The sequence below is a fragment of the Uranotaenia lowii genome, chromosome 2 (assembly GCF_029784155.1).
Source record: "Uranotaenia lowii strain MFRU-FL chromosome 2, ASM2978415v1, whole genome shotgun sequence".
Taxonomy (NCBI): domain Eukaryota; kingdom Metazoa; phylum Arthropoda; class Insecta; order Diptera; family Culicidae; genus Uranotaenia; species Uranotaenia lowii.
Window position 1 is genome coordinate 216131345 of NC_073692.1, and position 17816 is coordinate 216149160.

Consider the following 17816-nt stretch of genomic DNA (forward strand, 5'->3'; position numbering starts at 1 on the left):
TCATATGACTTTCAATTTTTCCCAGCGATTCCACTGGATTATAAAATTGCAATTTACAAATGAGTCGTGTTTATTTAAAAAAGCTATCATCAACCTCAAAATTAAGTTGATTCTTAATTCAAATTCTGAACCTTTCATCGGATCGAGAATAACGTAAAGTTTTAAAAATTGAATGTGTTGAATAGCACAAGTAAAAAAAATAACGTTTTTAAGAGGTGCAAAGAATCTCAAGGCTAATTTTGAATTAAAGGACGCTGAATCGAAATATGTTATTAGTTGTTTTTATAAGCTCTACCTAAGCAACCAAAAGGGGGCATCCATAAATTACGTAACGCTCCTAGGGGGGGGGGGGGGGAGGTGGTTAGCTCAAACGTTACGAATTGTGACATAGGGGAGGGGGGGAGGTATGCTCATCGTTACGTAACGATTTTATGTCATGCAAATTTTGGCAGAATGATATGCAAACCAATATCAGTTTACAACTTATATGCTTCAACATTATTGAAACTGGTTTAAACTCTTTAAAGATTATGAAATAGACTTCTTGAAAGGTGTATTAAATATCCGGGAAATAACCGTTGAAAAAAACCTACATTTAGGTACATTTACCTCCTAGAACTCAATTCAACCTTAAGACGTAAATTTTACTATTTTTTCTCAATTTATTCAAAATATGCAATTTTGATTCTTGCGACGAATATTACTTAGTGGAATATATTTCGCATAACAAGTTAGGCTTCTTGAACAAATGAAAGTAAACAAGGTAGATCATCAGTTTACAAGCAAAGAGCAACTCATAACAAGACAATCAATTTATTTTATGAGAGAGTTATCATCAATGAGTACTAAGAAGCGATTTGGATAGATCGATATTAATTCCGTTTTTAAGACCGTTAAAAAAATTATGTTGAAATATTGTTTTACCTTCGAAAATCAGTATTCAAAATCATGAGAAGATGAGGGGGTGGGGTAATTATCAGCGTTACGTAATTTTCATAGGGGGGTACGTCGAAGCGTTACAATTTTATTATTATTATTATTATTAACATTTATTCATCTGACATCCTTGTCTTCATGAAGCTTAAAACTAACACTCCCTTTCGCTATGCTTATACTATTAAAATGCTTGATTTTTTAAAAAGATTCACTAGATTTGAAAGCGATTCTGACGATCTTATTGAAGTCTTGAAGACGCCGGTAGAAACGTTAAAGTCGTTTAACTCGGAAAACCAGTTGAATATTTTGCACATAGCACGCAGCGGCTCGTTTTGACCATAATTGGTTCGTTGGTATTCGATCTGAAGAAACTCGTACCTCCTTAATACCCTGGGTCGGATATTCAGATTTATGAGACGTAGAAGTTCTGGGGAATCGATATCGCCATCGATGATTTTCTTAATAAAAATGGCGCGGGCGGTCAGTCTTCTTTCCAAGAGTGTTTCCATTCCAAGCAGGCGGCACCGGTGGTGGTAGTCAGTGAGCTCTTGTGGCTGGTTCCACGGGAGGAAACGGAGTGCGTATTTGACAAATCTAGATTGAACGGCTTCAATTCTTTTGGACCAATAGGCAGTATGTGGGCTCCAGACTATCGATGCAGTTTCTAGGATTGATCTCACTAAAGAAAAATACAGAGATCTGAGGCAGTAGCAATCCCGAAATTCTTTTGAGATCCGTGTCATGAATCCAAGGTTCCTATTCGCTTTCGAGATTATGTAACTGTAGTGATCACGAAAAGTGAGTGGTTCGTCGAGTATAACTCCCAGATCTTTGAAACTAGAGACCCTCACAATGGGTGTACCGCTGATGTTATAGTTCCATGTTATAGGGTTGACTCTTCTGATAAACGAAATAACAGCACATTTCTTCACGCTTATGCAAAGATTGTTGTTCTGACACCAGTTATTGAAGAGGTCGATGAAGTTCTGCAATCGTAAACAGTCGTGTTCTTTCTCAATCGGGGCAAAGATTTTTAGGTCATCAGCGTATGCTAATCTGGAATCAGCAGGTAGCGCTATTAGCACGTCGTTGAAAAATATTGAGAATAGTAGAGGGCCAAGATTGCTGCCTTGGGGTACGCCTGAACAGTTGCTGAATACTGATGATTCGCTGAAACCCAGTCTCACCGACACGTTCCTCTGAGTGAGATAAGATTCCATCCAATTGACGAAAGAAGTTGCTAGTCCCAGTCGATCCAATTTTGCAAGTAGTATCATGAAGTTCACACGATCAAAAGCTGCCTTTAGATCTGTATATACAGTATCAATTTGAAGTCCCCGTTCTATTAATTTTAAGCAACTGGACGTAAACAGAGTGAGGTTGGTACTGATCGAGCGTCCCGGAAAGAAACCGTGCTGATCAAATGACAAATATACGATTTCGCTACAGTCATTATTTGTGACAAACGGGGGGGAGAGGGTCAAAAAAGTGCAATTTTTGCGTTACGTAATTTATGGATGCCGCCAAAGTCACATATTAACTTGAATGAAGGCTTTGAAAGTTACATATTGGCTGACAAAGAGAATCAACTGCCCAATTCCCTGGAGTGAACTTTATGTACTCATTAATGAACTTGAAAGTTGCAAAAGTGATTATTATGTGCGTTGTATTTGACTTATTTTGCCCAATTCCCATGAGTGAGCTCTATGTACACATTGATGAACTTGAATGTTTCAAAAGTGATTTATATGTACGTTGTAAGGGGCTTAAGTCACATAAAGGGTACAAACGTGCTTAAATCAATCCGAGCAAGTTTTTTTAATATGTAATTTAGTACTTGAGTGACCATTCTGTTGCGATATAAGAAATGAAGGAAAAAAGCATTTGAGCAATTTGTCGAGTGGCATCAAGGCGGCACCATGTACTGAACATAGTAAATAATCAAGAGAAGGTGATATGAACCGATGCCAAGGTTTGCAATTGAGAAGGAGAGAGAACTTTCTTGCTCATTTCACATTTTTTTTGGAAGCAGAATTAAAAAGCCGCTGGAAGTTGAATTCAAGATCATTGAGACTTTTTTTTGGACATTGAAAGTATCAATAAGAACTTACATTGTGAGCTGCATAGAACGTACTTCAAATCAATGATGGGACTGAGTAAACTTTTTTGGAATCATGAGAATTTTGGTTGCCTGGGTTATAAATTCAAATCGTTATTTGCAAAACCCCTAAAATAATCTTTTCTTTACGTCATTCAAACGAAAAAAAAATGTCAATCGTTTTAATTTTTTTTATGAGTCAAGAATCTAGAGTTTTTTACAATTTGTCCTCGAAATCTTTATTTTTTATTCACGCATTTGCAGTTGAACTAATCTATAGCAGCAGTTAGGAATGATCATGCGGGCAAACTCGAAATGGTGAGTCTATTCGGATTGACAGTCACTAATGTGTGCAATCAGACATTAAATCAATGGTCACCTGGGGCAGGCAATAATTTAAACCATTTTTTTCCCTTTACGGTGAAACGAATGGAGTTCTTGTCAGCTTCTCCAATGTTAAATGTATATTTGCACAAATTAAAGCCACTTACTCCTCTGAAAGAGACATTTCTTGAAAGATTCAAAACTAAAATAGGCAGGACATAAAAACATTTGATCTTCCATTCAGATCTCAGAATGCTTCCTAGACACTATAGAAGACAGACAGTTCAGTATTTAGCAACACCTTTTCAGATGCTGGAAACAAGCAGCAGCAACATCCGAAATGCCAGGAAAAGCTCATCTTGATACTTAATAGTCGGATATATAGGTACCTACCCGGTTTAGTTCTTTTATGTTCGAATGACTCCGTCTCTCTTCAGTCATCGTTCTTCGTTTTAATCCAGAATGGCTGTTTTCATTCCAGAATGGCTGAATGGATGAATAGGAAGAAAGTAGGTGTGTTCAAGCGCCACCTTCATCTGTTCTTGATTTGGTGCTTCTTCGTTTTCGATTTGAGAATACTCGCCTTTTTGGAAGGGGTAAGCCATCCTCAACATTATGGATTACGTGTGTTTTTTTCTAAAATTTTCCATCATTTAACATTTTTTTAAACCATCTACGAACATCGTTTCGTGGAAACAAGAATTCGTTCCGAAACACTTGATTAATGGAATTTCTGAGAGTCCCAATCGCCCAGGTAGTTCCAGGAATCAGCTGCCAGTTGGTGCCACTTCCATCATGTCCTTGACACTGGCATCTATTTTTTCCCTGAAAACGAGAGAGACACATCCTGACATGAACAAAGCTCTATTCTCGTATCCGGTCGGAATGTCGCAGAGCCTTGTCGGTTTTTTCTTTCGTCCACCCAGGCAGGGAGTTTGCAATTATGAACAATTCCGAATGAGCGCGGCTCCACAACACGGAGAGGCAAGCAGGGAGAGATAGCTGAAAAAAGAAATCCGGAAATTCCGGTTGCTAGCTATACTATTATCAGCAACAGCAGCAGCAGCGAAAAATGACAAACAATGATTCCGGGCTTACGAAAAGAACATCGCTCGTAGAAGGGAGTTTAACGAACCGAGTTTTCATCTGGTTGATGAATGAACATTTGAAATAGTTTGCTAGCTCTAATGAATAACAACATAATGTATAACAAAAAAAAATAAGGATGAACATTTCGTTATTCTAAATAAGCAAACTATTCAACTTTTAAGCGGAATATCACTGGCTTAAACCTTGAAAGGATATGAAACCATTTTAGGCCAAAAATACACTCCTATCTCAATACCACTGATTGCAGAGCTGTAATTTCATCAATTTTCTACTGAAAGCCGCATTAATAAAGCTTTGCAAATTCATCCGGTGAATCCATTTGGTGTCTTTACAGCAGACACATGGCAGAACGTTCGGATAGATAGATAGTTAGGAAAGCAGTTTCTGCTTTTTGTTCTTTTTGAGTGGGTGGTCACTATAAATTGCAAAAATAGCAAGCAACCGCAGGACTATCAGAAGGGAAACCTTATGCCGTCGGAAGGTTTTTGGGGTTTCTTGCTTTGCATTGGCTGCCACCGCTCTCATAAATCTGTTTTATGGGCGGAAGCAAACAACCAAAATTTGCAGAAAAGGTTTCCCTTTCGCAGTCCCGGTCGAAAATTGCACTGGTTGGTACCTCTACTGTAACCACAATCGTACTTTTTGACTGTTTGGGCTAAATTGGGGCAAAGAAAGAAACACACGAAAAAAAACTAGCACGAAAAGGTGGACGAAAACGTTAGCTGAAGATTGTGCTGCTAGCAACTTTTATTAGATTAGTTTGTGTTTTTATTTGTGTTGACGGAACATGTTGGGAAACAACATTTACACAGGTTCGTATTTGAAAAACAGCGCATAGTTGATGCGAGAGTTTCGCGCAAAGTTGCAAATTACATGTACTGGGTGTGCTTCGAGGGCTTTGACAGACTCCTACATATGTTGGCTTCCTCAAAAGTTAAACTTACGTAACTAGTTCTGGAATTCTCGTACTATAGGAAAAGGCACTCAACATTTTCGACAATTTTTCGATATGGTCTAGTGGCGAATGAGAAAATTTTTGCTGATCGTATAGAAAATTAAAAGGCCAACTAAACGAATGATTTTCTATGTACGCTTTAATAAAACAAATTTCGAGGTGATTTTATACTTTCTGTTCGAAAATATTCTGAACCCAACTTTTCGGAGAATTTTGTACAGAGGGTATTTTTTCTTATAATTATGTTTAAACACAAAGAGCAACAACTGTCAAATGTTGATCAAATAACAGTGGATCAATAAACTTTAATTAGTTTCTGTAATACTACACTTTTAGAAGATTTATTTTGCAATCCTTCATTCCGACCATTAACTAAAAATTTTAAATTCTGCAAAACCACTGTTTCTTAAATTTCGAGATGAGTTGTTGCATCTACAAAAAGAATTCTGAAAAAATTTGGACCAAAAATTTCCAAAAATTCAAAGTCGCAGGTTTTCCGAACTCAATATCAGCATATTTAAAACAACCTGTTTTTTACTATGCTCCTTCTCTATCGTTATACTTGGAAAAAGCTGAGCATTTTTTTTTATTAATGAAAATTATTGATGAATTTCAGTTTGGATGTTAGTGATTTTTTAAAAGAATAACTCAATTAATTAATTAATTAATTAATTAATGTTTCGATTATAGTCGTTTTACCATCTTTGTGGCATTCGCGACTTTATCAACGTTACAGTTGGCGGAAAGTTATTGAAAAACTTATCCGGTACAACTGTGTTCGATGTCTACTCTTGGGCTCGAACTCACGGACATCTGCTCAGGAAGCAACCGACTTGCCAACTGAGCTATATCTCAAGCCCTAGAATAACTCAAGATTTTGAAAAATTATTCCCCTTTAGACTAAGCATTTCAGATCGCCTAGATTTACCCGAGCCTGCCAGAAATGCAATTCAAAATTCTGGAAAACTGCAGTCCAGCCTAGTTGCCTGAGTATTGTTTGAAAATTCAAAGATCATGCCCGATTTTATCTTGATTTTTTGAATAACGTTATGGGTTGTTTTCAGTGGTTTCAGTCTGTTATTTAAGTGATAAAAAACGGTTTCAATCACAACATCCAACGATTCGGCTTATATTAAGCCTTTATCAAGGAATCTAGCAAGTGTGTAGAAAGTGTGGGAGAGAAGTTAGATGATTCCACATTATTAAATACCGTCGCTATAATAAAAATAGTGTTTGTGTACTTACAATGATGATTCGTTTTTTTTTTTCGTCCAGTTGTTTCGATAATCTATGAATTTGTCATTAAGTCAAACTGTGTATTTTTGTTCATATTTTCAACTATAGTTGTATGATTGATTTTATGCATTCAACTATAGATAATCGCGTGACAGATGTTGTGCTTCCAGCAATAAACATAGTAAATTCAACTATACCGGTATTGTTGATTTAAATGTTAATATAATAGACTATAATTCTATGATGATTCTATGATTGATTATGGTCGTTCAACTATATAGATTATGTTTAAGTGTACTTTAGAGGTTATCATATTTAAGAAGTTGGTTTTGGATCAATCTTTATTTGTTTTTCGTTTGTTTTTTATTTACATTTTTATTACATTTATTCAGAAGAGCTTTTCACTTTTTTCACTTCCTAATTTTCCCGTTTTTTGTCTTCTTGTCAATTGACGACTCTCAAGAGGGGACCGCCGTCAGCATTGAGTGGTTCGCTTTGATAATGGTGATGATGCCTTGGAAATTTGATGAAAGTGCTACAAAGCTTGGAACGGGATAGTCGGGTTAAACCAGCCACCAGTATCAGTTTCTTGTACACAAAGGACTATATTATCAAATAGATTAAGAAATAAAAAAGAAGGAAACTTACAAACAAAATTTTGAATGTCGGCATCCGGCGGATGAAAACTTGTTCTTTGAAGCAAGTGTCCGGCTTTTTACATGAGCAGTCAATAGTCCGAACTTTGTGCCAGGCAGAGGCAACCCATAATCCATCTGCCGAAAGATTGATTGGTAATCGGATGGCGAGGACTGACCGCTTCCGGTTTAGTCTGCTGCACAACCAGAACGTCCCCCGACCACTGCTATTCATTATGTCTTGCCCAGCTGGCGTAAATCAACCTTAAAGAGTGAACAATTTGAAGAAACATAAAAAAATAAATCGAAAAAACAAACAAACATTTTCACAATTTTACCTGTTGCCATCGCTATTTAGCTTAGGATTTTTTTTCTTTTTTCGTTGCTGAAGATTTTATACACTCATATGAAAGGATACCCAGATTTCTATGAAAATCTACCTGATAGAGAAAAAAATCAGGTCGGCTTTATTCTCCGCAATGCAATCAATCGTAAAAATATAGTAGAATATATGATATTTAGAGTTTATGCCTAATATCAATCATACAATTGTAGTTCAATCATATTCACAGTTGAATCAATTATACCATTACAGTTGAATCTATTATATTTATAGTTGATTGCGTAAGTTGAATCTATTATATTAATAGTTAACTGCGAAAATTTGATGATTGGTATAACTAGCTGAAATAATTGGAAAAACAGTCGTCTTTTTTCTCCCTGCACGTTCACTTCTTGCATGTTGAAAAAATTATCCTGTTTCATGCAGTGATGAACGACTGCTGTTGTTTTCTTTAATTTATCATATCGCCCGTCGTTTTTTCCGATTCCTTACTTCCGTTATTTCTCCAATGCATTTGTGTTAGATTTGTGTCCGCTCTTTCGTTCCTTAATGGTGTTTGTTGTTATTCCGATGTATTGTGATTTACAATCTTTGCACGGAATGCTGTAGATAACTTTTGACGTGTAGCGCTAAAGTGATCTATTTAGCAGATAGGTTGGTACGAGTCTGGTTTTTATGTGCCAGGCGTACTGGGCTTGATTCCCGGTATCGGCATGAAAACTTTTGGGTTCGAATCCCATAAGTTACCGAGAAGTAAGATGCGTTTCCTCATATAACTGACTATATAATAAAAATGTTTGATCAGTTGGTTGCCAGCTTTCCAGGTATGTACACGGACGGATGCCGGAATACCTGTGAATAAGCTAGTCCACCTTATTGACTCGTTATTCTAAAATAGACCTACATCAACACACGAGACACATTGACTACACAACAGATCGCCCAAAGCCATGGGGTTGGGGTATTTTTTTTTATTAGTTGATCACCCAGGTGGTAATTCCTTTTTATGGATTGCATTCCAAGGCACGGCGAGCCACCGCGTCCCCCCAGTTTGCTACTCTGGGTCTATGGGAGCAATTGGTGACTCATGGTCCTATGTACCCCTGCACCATAAAGTCTACCTGGGGCCTCTGGCCATAATTCCCATCAGACCTGCAACGAAGGCTATACCCGTGATGGGAGACCATACTCGCGCAAAGCGCTCCACGGCAATACTCGTTTATTCGTGCTACACCAGCAATCATCATCCCCTCTACTGTCACGATTCACGACTCACGGGACAGCCATCCGTTCGCCACTACTCGTGACTCGAGGCCCACATTCGGCCTCTTGTCACAATTTGAGGCACAATGGCCTATGCCTCTCCTCGTGACTCGAGACCCCCTCACGCTCATCCCTCTTGACACAATTCGAGACGAGAACAACTCGCCTCTCCTCGTGTCTTGAGGGCCCTATTTCGCTCCGTCTCGTGACCCACTTCGAAAAGAGAACAACTCGTCTCTCCTCGGGTCTGAAGATACTCGATCACCTCCCCAAAAGGCAGGTCGATCAAAACCCGCTCGAACATTTGGTCGTCCCGCATATCGGGGTCGTGACTACCCGATACGCGTTACATCCCCTCCCTCTTGCAACTGAGCACTGGTACCAAGGTACCCAGTCGCACCACGTTTGTGCCACACTCGGCACGCAGCTCGTCGGTGGGCTGGCTGCACCTAGTGTGACGTGTAGTTCTCTTGGCCGCACGCCTACAGGTGACGAGTCTGTAGACACGTTTCCACTCTGGACCACGGGGAGGTTGAACTACTTCGCAGAGCCTGAGGTTCGGGTATCTTTTTTTATTAGTTGTTAACCCAGGTGGTAAATCCGTTTTACGGATTGCATTCCAAAGCACGGCGAGCCACCGCGTCCCCCCAATTTGTTACTCTGGGTCCATGGGTGCAATTGGACGACACATGATACAATGCTAAGGAACACTGTACCCCCTACCCTACGCCATAAAGTCCATCTGGGGCCACTGACCTTTGTTCCCACCTCGAACTGTTTGACATACTTTGCTTCAATAGTGGGAGGTCAAATCACGCTAGTGCGCTTCTCGTTTCCAAATCCTCTGTCAGCAATACCTCATTCTAACACAACTTGATGCGCAACCCCTCCTCTGATGAGTTAGGACCCGACATCTCATTGTGTGAATGAGGTCCCCATGTAGCGCAACTACTAGCTTTGTAGAACGAGTCCAGGAAGTCCAGAAACACAAAGCGAGTTGTCGACGACACTTTCTCTGTTCGAACACGCGGGTCAGGGGGAGTAAGCCTCCTAAGCCACGTGTGGGACTCAGACTCCTCCGAACTCACAAGTAGTGTTGACTTAAGTTACCACTCAGCCCAACTACTCAATCTTTAAGTGGGGTGCTTTACTCCCCGAAGCGCAGATCGAGCTGTAGACCGCCCTCATCAGGTCGCACTCGCGGTTCAAGCGCAATACCTCCTGAAACGCGTGTCTAACCCTGACACCTCCGGCATACTATGCTTCTCTGACACTGACGTTTAAAGCACGTCCCTAGGTGATCGGCCCACCATTGGTCACCACTTTGCGCATCTACTCGTTTTGCGAGTCGGGTCTATACCCACCGAAACGCAAAACGAGTTGGCGATCGTTCTCCCTCCGGTCACATCCGCATTTCAGGGCCATGATCCCCCGAACGCGTGTTGGACCCTCACCCTCACACCCAAGTACTGGTACCTACAGGGTGACACAAAAGTCCGGTCACACTTTTTTGGGGTTGTCTGTTGCCTACACGTTGCATCTCTCTGGTGCCTTCTATATGTCAAATGAAAGGGCTAACTCTGCTGCCCAAAGTGGCAGAGTTTCGTTTCTGTGCAGTTTGTTTACATTGAGTTGTGAGCCATGGCAGAGTTAAGGGCAGCTGTTATCGCTGCTCGGTTTGGCGCGCAGATAATGAGATTATTTTTTCGGTTTAGAAGCTATTCGTTTTGGAGCAAACAGTCAATCGCCAAAATGATCGAGTTTGGAGTGTGAGCCTCCAGCAAGCTCCTGACGACAAACTGAACGTTTCCCGGTTCCAAAATAAGACGTCAGTCTTGCTTCCAGACAGATGGCGCCCCATCCCACACCGCAAAGGTTGTTCAGGCGTGGTGTGAGGAAAACTTGACCGATTTCATTTCGAAGAATGAATGGCATCCGTTGTCTCCGGATCTGTATCCACTGGATAATTTCGTGTGGGTATACATGATGTCGAAGCTGAACGACTTTAAAATAACACATTTGGAGGAATTCAAGCGAGTTATCACGAAAATCTGGGACGAGATGCGGATGGAGTACGTGCGCGCCGCTTGCGACGACTTTCCGAGACGTCTGAAGCTGGTTCGATCAGATAAAGGTGGTGTAATTCCGAGATATCATCTGTGAAGTATCTTTATGAGTTACTGAAAGCCAGATTTAGATTTTCTTCTTATTCTTTGAAATTTAGAGAGTTTCCTGTGTGACCGGACTTTTTTGTTACCCTGTAAGTGCCCAGGTGCACCACTTCTTCCGCGCGGTTTTGGCAGACCCGTCGACGGCCTCTAGTGGGTTTAATGATAGTTCTCTTGGCCGTACATCTGCAATACGCCGGACTTGCAGACACGTTTCCACCCTGGACCACGAGGAGGTGGAACTACCAGCCCAGAGCAATGGAGAGGGGGTTTGGGTATGGTGGCTCCCCAAGCAACCAAAAGTCACATATTTACTTGAACGAAGGCATTGAAAGTTACATATTGGCTGACAAAGAGAATCAACTGCCCAATTCCCTTTAGTGAACTTTATGTACTCATTAATGAACTTGAAAGTTGCAAAAGTGATTAATATGTACGTTGTATGTGACTTGTTTTGCCCAATTCCCATTAGTGAACTATATGTGCTCATTAACGAACTTGAAAGCTGCAAAAGTGATCTATACGTACGTTATACGGGACTTAAGTCACATAAAGGGCACAAAAGTGCCCAATACGGGATTTGGTAAGTCACATAATGGGCACAAAAGTGCTCAAACGGGTTTTGATAAGTCACAAAAAGTGCATTGATGTGCTTTCAAAATCAAATCACCTCTTCGAGTTTTAGTATCAGTTAGAACAACATCTAGGCATGGTCTCGTGGTAGCGTGTTCGATTCTCATTGCGATATATGTAGGAAATGTAGGAAAGAAGCAATTAAGCAATTTGTCGAGTTTGAAATCCGGCGCGTGGCATCATGGCGGCACCGGTACAGAACACAGTAAATAATCAAGAGAAGGTGATATAAACCGAAGCCAACGGTTCAGTTGAGATAGAGAGAATTTTTTTGCTCATTTTGCGATTTTTTGGAAGCTGAATTAAGAGGCCGCTGGAAGCTAAATAGAAGATCATTAAACTTGTTTTGGAACTTGAAAGTATTAATAAGAACTTAAATTTTGAGCTGCATAGAGCGTACTTCATATCAATGATGGGGCTGAGTAAGCGTTTTTGTACCTGTTTTATGAGACTTTTGGTTGCTTGGGTCTGCATTGTAAAGTTGTCGAACTAATCAATCTAAAGAATGCATTTAAGCACATACTTTGGCAGAAACTGCGGTGAATCCATGCACCCATGGTGGATAACCAACAACAATAACAATAAGAGTTACAAACAACAAAATTGATTGAGCAAGTTCCATAAATGCACATCAGTAAATCCGAGATATAATAAACGCTGCAATGAAAAATTAATATTTTCATTTAGCTCTCTTATTGATTTTTTTCATGAAACCGGTATATGACCGGATTTTTCACCGGTTTTTGTGTTGTGTTGTCGTAAAAAAATCTGGAATATTTATAATAGACGGAAATGCAAAGTGATTTCTTCTAAACCTTCTATTTTATAAGTGTCGAAACTGTAAATGGTTCTTATAAGAAGTATACTCAAGAAACATAACATTCCCAGCTAATTGAAAAATTATAAACAATCTCAGTATAATTTGTATTCGGTTTTTTTTTCAGTACGAGGTAGATTATAATTCATAAAATATTAGACTTTATTTTTACGCTTCAAATTGAGCATTTGGTAATCGACAGATCCAGAAAGACTATACCTAACAATAAACCTTCGTTTGCTAACCGACTCAGATGGTCCACTGGGTAAGATATCTGACTGGTAAGCCGAGAATGTTGCTGTGAGTTCGAATCACGCCATTTTTTTTGGGATTAATTATCCAATAGGATGAAAATTTCTTGTTCGGCTTGAATGTGGTGGTCGTGCATCATTTAGCTTGGGAGCTCGAGTCTTTATGCCAGTAGTGTTTTTCCAATCATATCATCTTTGGTACAGTACACTTTTCAGCGCAGTTTCGGCACAAAGTTTTGCTAAATAGGCATTGGATTTTTGCAACTTCTTCTATGGGTGTACTAAGGTTGACGCCACTCGTGTAATCTCCTTTTTTTAAATAGTACGCATCTGAAAAGCTTCGTTTTATTTATTCTTGTCTAAAATTTAGTATTTAAAATGCGCACAACGCAATTGGATAGAAATCCTCCTTAGAATCCATAATGAAAATATGGGACATTGAAAACATTTAAGTGCTTTCGGAACTTGTAGCTGATTGGGTAAACTTCTGTAAATCTATTCGATAAACTTAAAACGTTTTTTTAAGTTTTTTTGTTTTTTTTTTATTGAAATGACTTCATTTTCTTCCAACTTCTGTTGGAATCATAAGATTTTAAAAACAAAAGCAATAATCTTGTTTTTCCTGAAATGCAAAACACTCAAGATCACTCACCATCAACACATTGTTTTGTTTATTAAACATTGATGATTATTTTTAAATTATGTTGGTTTTTCGTATTAGTTTTGTATCGATATTATTTTGGTTTTATTTTATTGCTTCCAAAAATGGAAAATAGTTTACAGGAACAAACAAAATGCTCGATACCAATTTGTTCACGTCATAAAGTGTATTAATCTTGCAGAGTCCACAGCACAAAATAGCATACGAAAACGTAAACAAAACAAGTTATTTATGCTTCGACCGGAAATCAATCGGAACACGATAAATGCATCCAATAACGTTCGCCATCGATGAGATGAGAGTGAGTGCTACCGGTGGCGACAGGATTGTCCAAAGTATCCATCTTGGTGTGGGAGGTGCAGTGATGGTGTGAGTGAATCGGTTTGTTTGTATACAGGAAAGAAAGTTTGGGTAACGTGAAAAATCGGAAAAAAAGTCGACCTCAAGCTGTGTTTCTGGCCCTTGGAATCAGGATTCACATCGTCAGCAAAACCAATAAAAAGTGGCCCGCCAAAACGGAATTTTGTGAGCACCAGTACAACAACAATCCTTCACAGTGGAATACCAGGAGCAACAGAGCTGTGCGTGTTCGCACAGCGAAATCAAACCTTCTTGTTTAAGGTAAATTTTTCACATTGAATTTTTGTATGACTTTTCCCCATTTAAGAGTGACTTTTTAAGTTGTTTTTGTTGTCAGTAGTGAGCAAACGCCGACACTCTTGCGCGATCAGCTTTCTAGCCCCGATTATTTTAGCAGACACTTGAACAATACTTCAGAAATAATTCAAATTATTTTCTTCACATTTTATGATGTAACGATATTAGATGCCATTGTCGTTCTTCCTAGATAGCGATTTAATTTGAGTGTCAAATTATCTAAACTGCTGATAAATATGAAATACGTGTTTGAGTCCAACAAAGAAAAAAATCGCTTCAGGTTCATTTTTCGTTCGTTCGAAAAGCTTAATCCTGGCAAGTGTATTTCGTCTAGGCGCCTAGCAAGCGTCCCTAATCCGCACGCCACATCCACCATTTTCCCAGAGTTAGGTTCCCTTGGAAAGTTGTCTGAAGTTGAAAGTCAAGGGCACCGAAGCGAATGTCTGCTTTGAATGACTGCCGCCTTTAGCTCGCTGCTGCTGCCTGGAGCATTTGGCCCCTGAATGGCGGCAATCAGCACCAGGAAAAGCTCCATCATAACTTCTGCATTGGATATGAATGAAAGCCCTCTTGAGCACCTGATGATGATGTTGTTGCTGTTCGGTTTGGGTGAAAATGATGATGATGAGGGGCTAGGTTGGAGTGAGTTGTCTAATGGTTGGAAAAATGGTGTCAGTTTAAGGAAGACAGTTGTTAAGGGATGGCACTAAAAGGTTAATTTAAATTTATTTTGTTCGTGGACCTACACACCTAATGCAGGGAAATAGTAATGAATACTAAAGGAATAGCAAATTGTGAATGCCCATTTAGCAATCTAAGAGTGACAGTCTAGTTAAATATGAGCTCTGATTTGGAATTCGCCAAAAAAAAAACCTTTAAGCGAGTCAAATAGCAATAACCGAATCTAACTCAATTAGTGACAGCTTCTAGTCGGCGAAACACGTGATCTCCGATTGATTGACACAATTGTAGTAGGCATTCTAGCAAGATCACACGCCCAGAACCGATGACATTTGGCCGATGTTGTTGTTTTTTATTGGCCATACACTCCCTAAATGACAACGGCAACAAACGACGCGAAATGTCACGCGAGGCCAATTGAATAACGACAATCTCATCGACATAATTTAATTGATCCAATCTAACTATCTGGTTTGGCCACCGACACCACATTGCCGGCCATTGGCTGATCGGAACCGGCACGATTTACAGTGTCGTTATGTTTGAATTGCAACTTATTTACCGGCACCGGAAAGTTCCAGACCCGTGGGAGTCGGAAGAAAGTTGCATTCCTGTTCATTAGACTGAGTCGAATTGGGGTCCATTTTGAATTTCTCAAACCCTGGGGTCTTAAAAGCTTCGTTTTGGTTCAAAAAAGACCCATGATTTTTTTTGCAGGATTTTGTAGTAACGTTTACATGAGTAAATTTGAACTTTTAGGTTTGTATGGGAAAATTAAATATTTTGTACTAAAAATCAACATAATTTTTGATTCTTCTGTGAAACTGAGCCTGCTAATGGTATTTGTGTCAATTTACAAAAATTTTGATGGAAATTTCCACTGAACAACTTTATCCAAGACCGCAACTTCGTATCTTTTTAGGCAAAAAAGTTGTTAGCTGTCCAACAGGGGTATGTCTTTTGGCATTGAAAAACAATCAATTCAATTGACATCACTGCTGGACGTCTAGCGAGGTATTGCATGAGTATTTTTCATGCAATACTTCGCGAGGCACTAGCAGTGATGTCACTTGAATTTATTTTTTATCAATGCCAAAAGACATACCCCTGTTAAACAGCTAACAACTTTTTTGCCTAATAAGATACGAAGCTACGGTCTTCAATAAAGTTGTTCAGCGGAAAATTTGCTTTAAAAATTTATTAATTGGTACAAATACCACTATCAGGCTCGGTTCCCCGGAAATGACCTTGATTTTTTAGTACAAAATATTAAATTTTCCCATAGAAACCAAAAAGTTCAAATTTTCTCATGTAAACGTATCTTCAAAATTTTGCAAAAAATCATGGATGAATTTTGAACCAAAACGAAGCTTTTAAGACCCCAGGGTTTGAGAAATTCATAAATGACCATAAATCGACTCAGTTTATTGTCCATTGCAAGAAAAAAACTCTTAATTGAGTTAATCAGAAGATTGGCCAAGCAAAATCTTTCGGAGTCTTATTTCAATCCAAAAGTTAAACGTAAGAATTCGTTTTCAAATAAGTTTTTTCCTTAGCTCAGCTGACATAACCTCCCAGGAACGCCACATCCAGCTGATTTCTAATGAGCTGTGTTGAATTATCTTCCACAAAAAGAGTCCTTCTGGTATGAAGATTTATCGACTTACCGCGATTTATTATTATCGTTCTTTTGAATCGACAAATATATAGAAACTTCTGTTAAAAAAAATACACACCCAACAACCTGCAACATCAACCGTTTATGCTACCGCACCGTGCTCACATTTTTTCTCGAGAAGAGACTGTTTCGCCAGATCTGCCAAGCGCATCGATGCAAGATGCAAGCGAGCAAAGTGGCATCAGTTTGTTTGTAGGATTGTTATTTTTCCCTCGTGCTTTCGTTCCACGCGATAGCGTCTTCAACTTTTTAGTAGCACTTCATTTCTTCCGAATCGGATGACTTTTATGATCAATGATTCAGCGAGGTTTTTTTTCCGCTCGCCAAATATTCACGCAGTTGAAGTGAAGAGCTTTTGGGGAGTAGAGTAGAGAGAAACCGTTGAAAAGGAGTAAATCTTACAGATAGCCAAACTTGATAAGTTCTAACTTTCAACGACATTTTTTAACTATTTAATAGCAATAAGTTTAATAGATTGAGAACCGGTTTCAGATCATTAAACTATGTGGAATGACAGAAATAGCATCCCTAACGACTTGGAACCAACACAGATTTGATTTCACGTTGAGCGAAAGAGAATAAGCAAAGTCGAACATGGTCCCAAATAAGGGCATTAATTACCGCATTCCGTGGACTTTGATGATAATTAAAGCATGTTTTTGACGTTTTCGACCATTTTTTTCCTTTTAAGGATCGGATTTTTTTTGCTATACAGGGTGACAATAATGTTCCCATACTTTTAAAAAATGATTCAAAAACGTTACGTTGCTCGCTAATTAACAATGTTCGGCATAGCTTACTGAAGAACTAGCGCTGCTAACTGTTTATATTGTTTTGAAGTTCATGTTGTTAGAATTTTCATGATTATTGTCAATTGCTCAAGCCAGAAATTCAACAGATGTGTATGTGAAAAACACTTTTCGCCGCAAAATTAAAATACAGATCTGTAAAATTCCTTATACCAGCAACACAAAAATTATCGTTGCAACTCAATTCTTTTGACTCAATTACTTCACAAACATATGCCATATTGTTTATTTTGCCCAGTCCTATGCAAAATTGTTAATCAGTTTTCACCTTTTGCAGATTTACTTATTGACAAACGAAGACATTTATACAATTTCTATTCAAACCTAGGCTAAAATGAACAATTAACATTATAACAATGCAAATTTATTCAATGATGATTTATTCTCATACTTATATGAACTGCTTTGTAAAATCAGTAAAAAAAAAAGCTCATTAAAGGACGTTAAAAGTAGTTCAGTATTCTTCTCCTGTAAATGTTGCAAAAATAAGTGCTCAAAAAGAGAAAAACTCTCATCCAGCAGACAATTCGAAGTAACAATTTTCGCCTGGAACGCACATTG

The 17816-nt window shown here is 38.9% G+C and overlaps 1 protein-coding gene across 11 annotated transcripts in view; it reads left to right on the top strand.

Moving 5' to 3' along the window:
* Positions 1 to 17816, top strand: part of LOC129746978 (protein rolling stone-like) — a 186748-nt gene that overhangs the window by 38918 nt on the left and 130014 nt on the right. For 8 of the 11 annotated variants that reach the window (XM_055740974.1, XM_055740966.1, XM_055740968.1 and 5 more), the window contains one exon: positions 13612 to 14051. The exons of 2 other annotated variants lie outside the window; for them this stretch is intronic. The gene's annotated coding sequence lies outside the window, so the exon portion shown is untranslated. The remainder of the gene's footprint in view (positions 1 to 13611; positions 14052 to 17816) is intronic. One more of the 11 variants, XM_055740972.1, reaches the window with a different exon arrangement.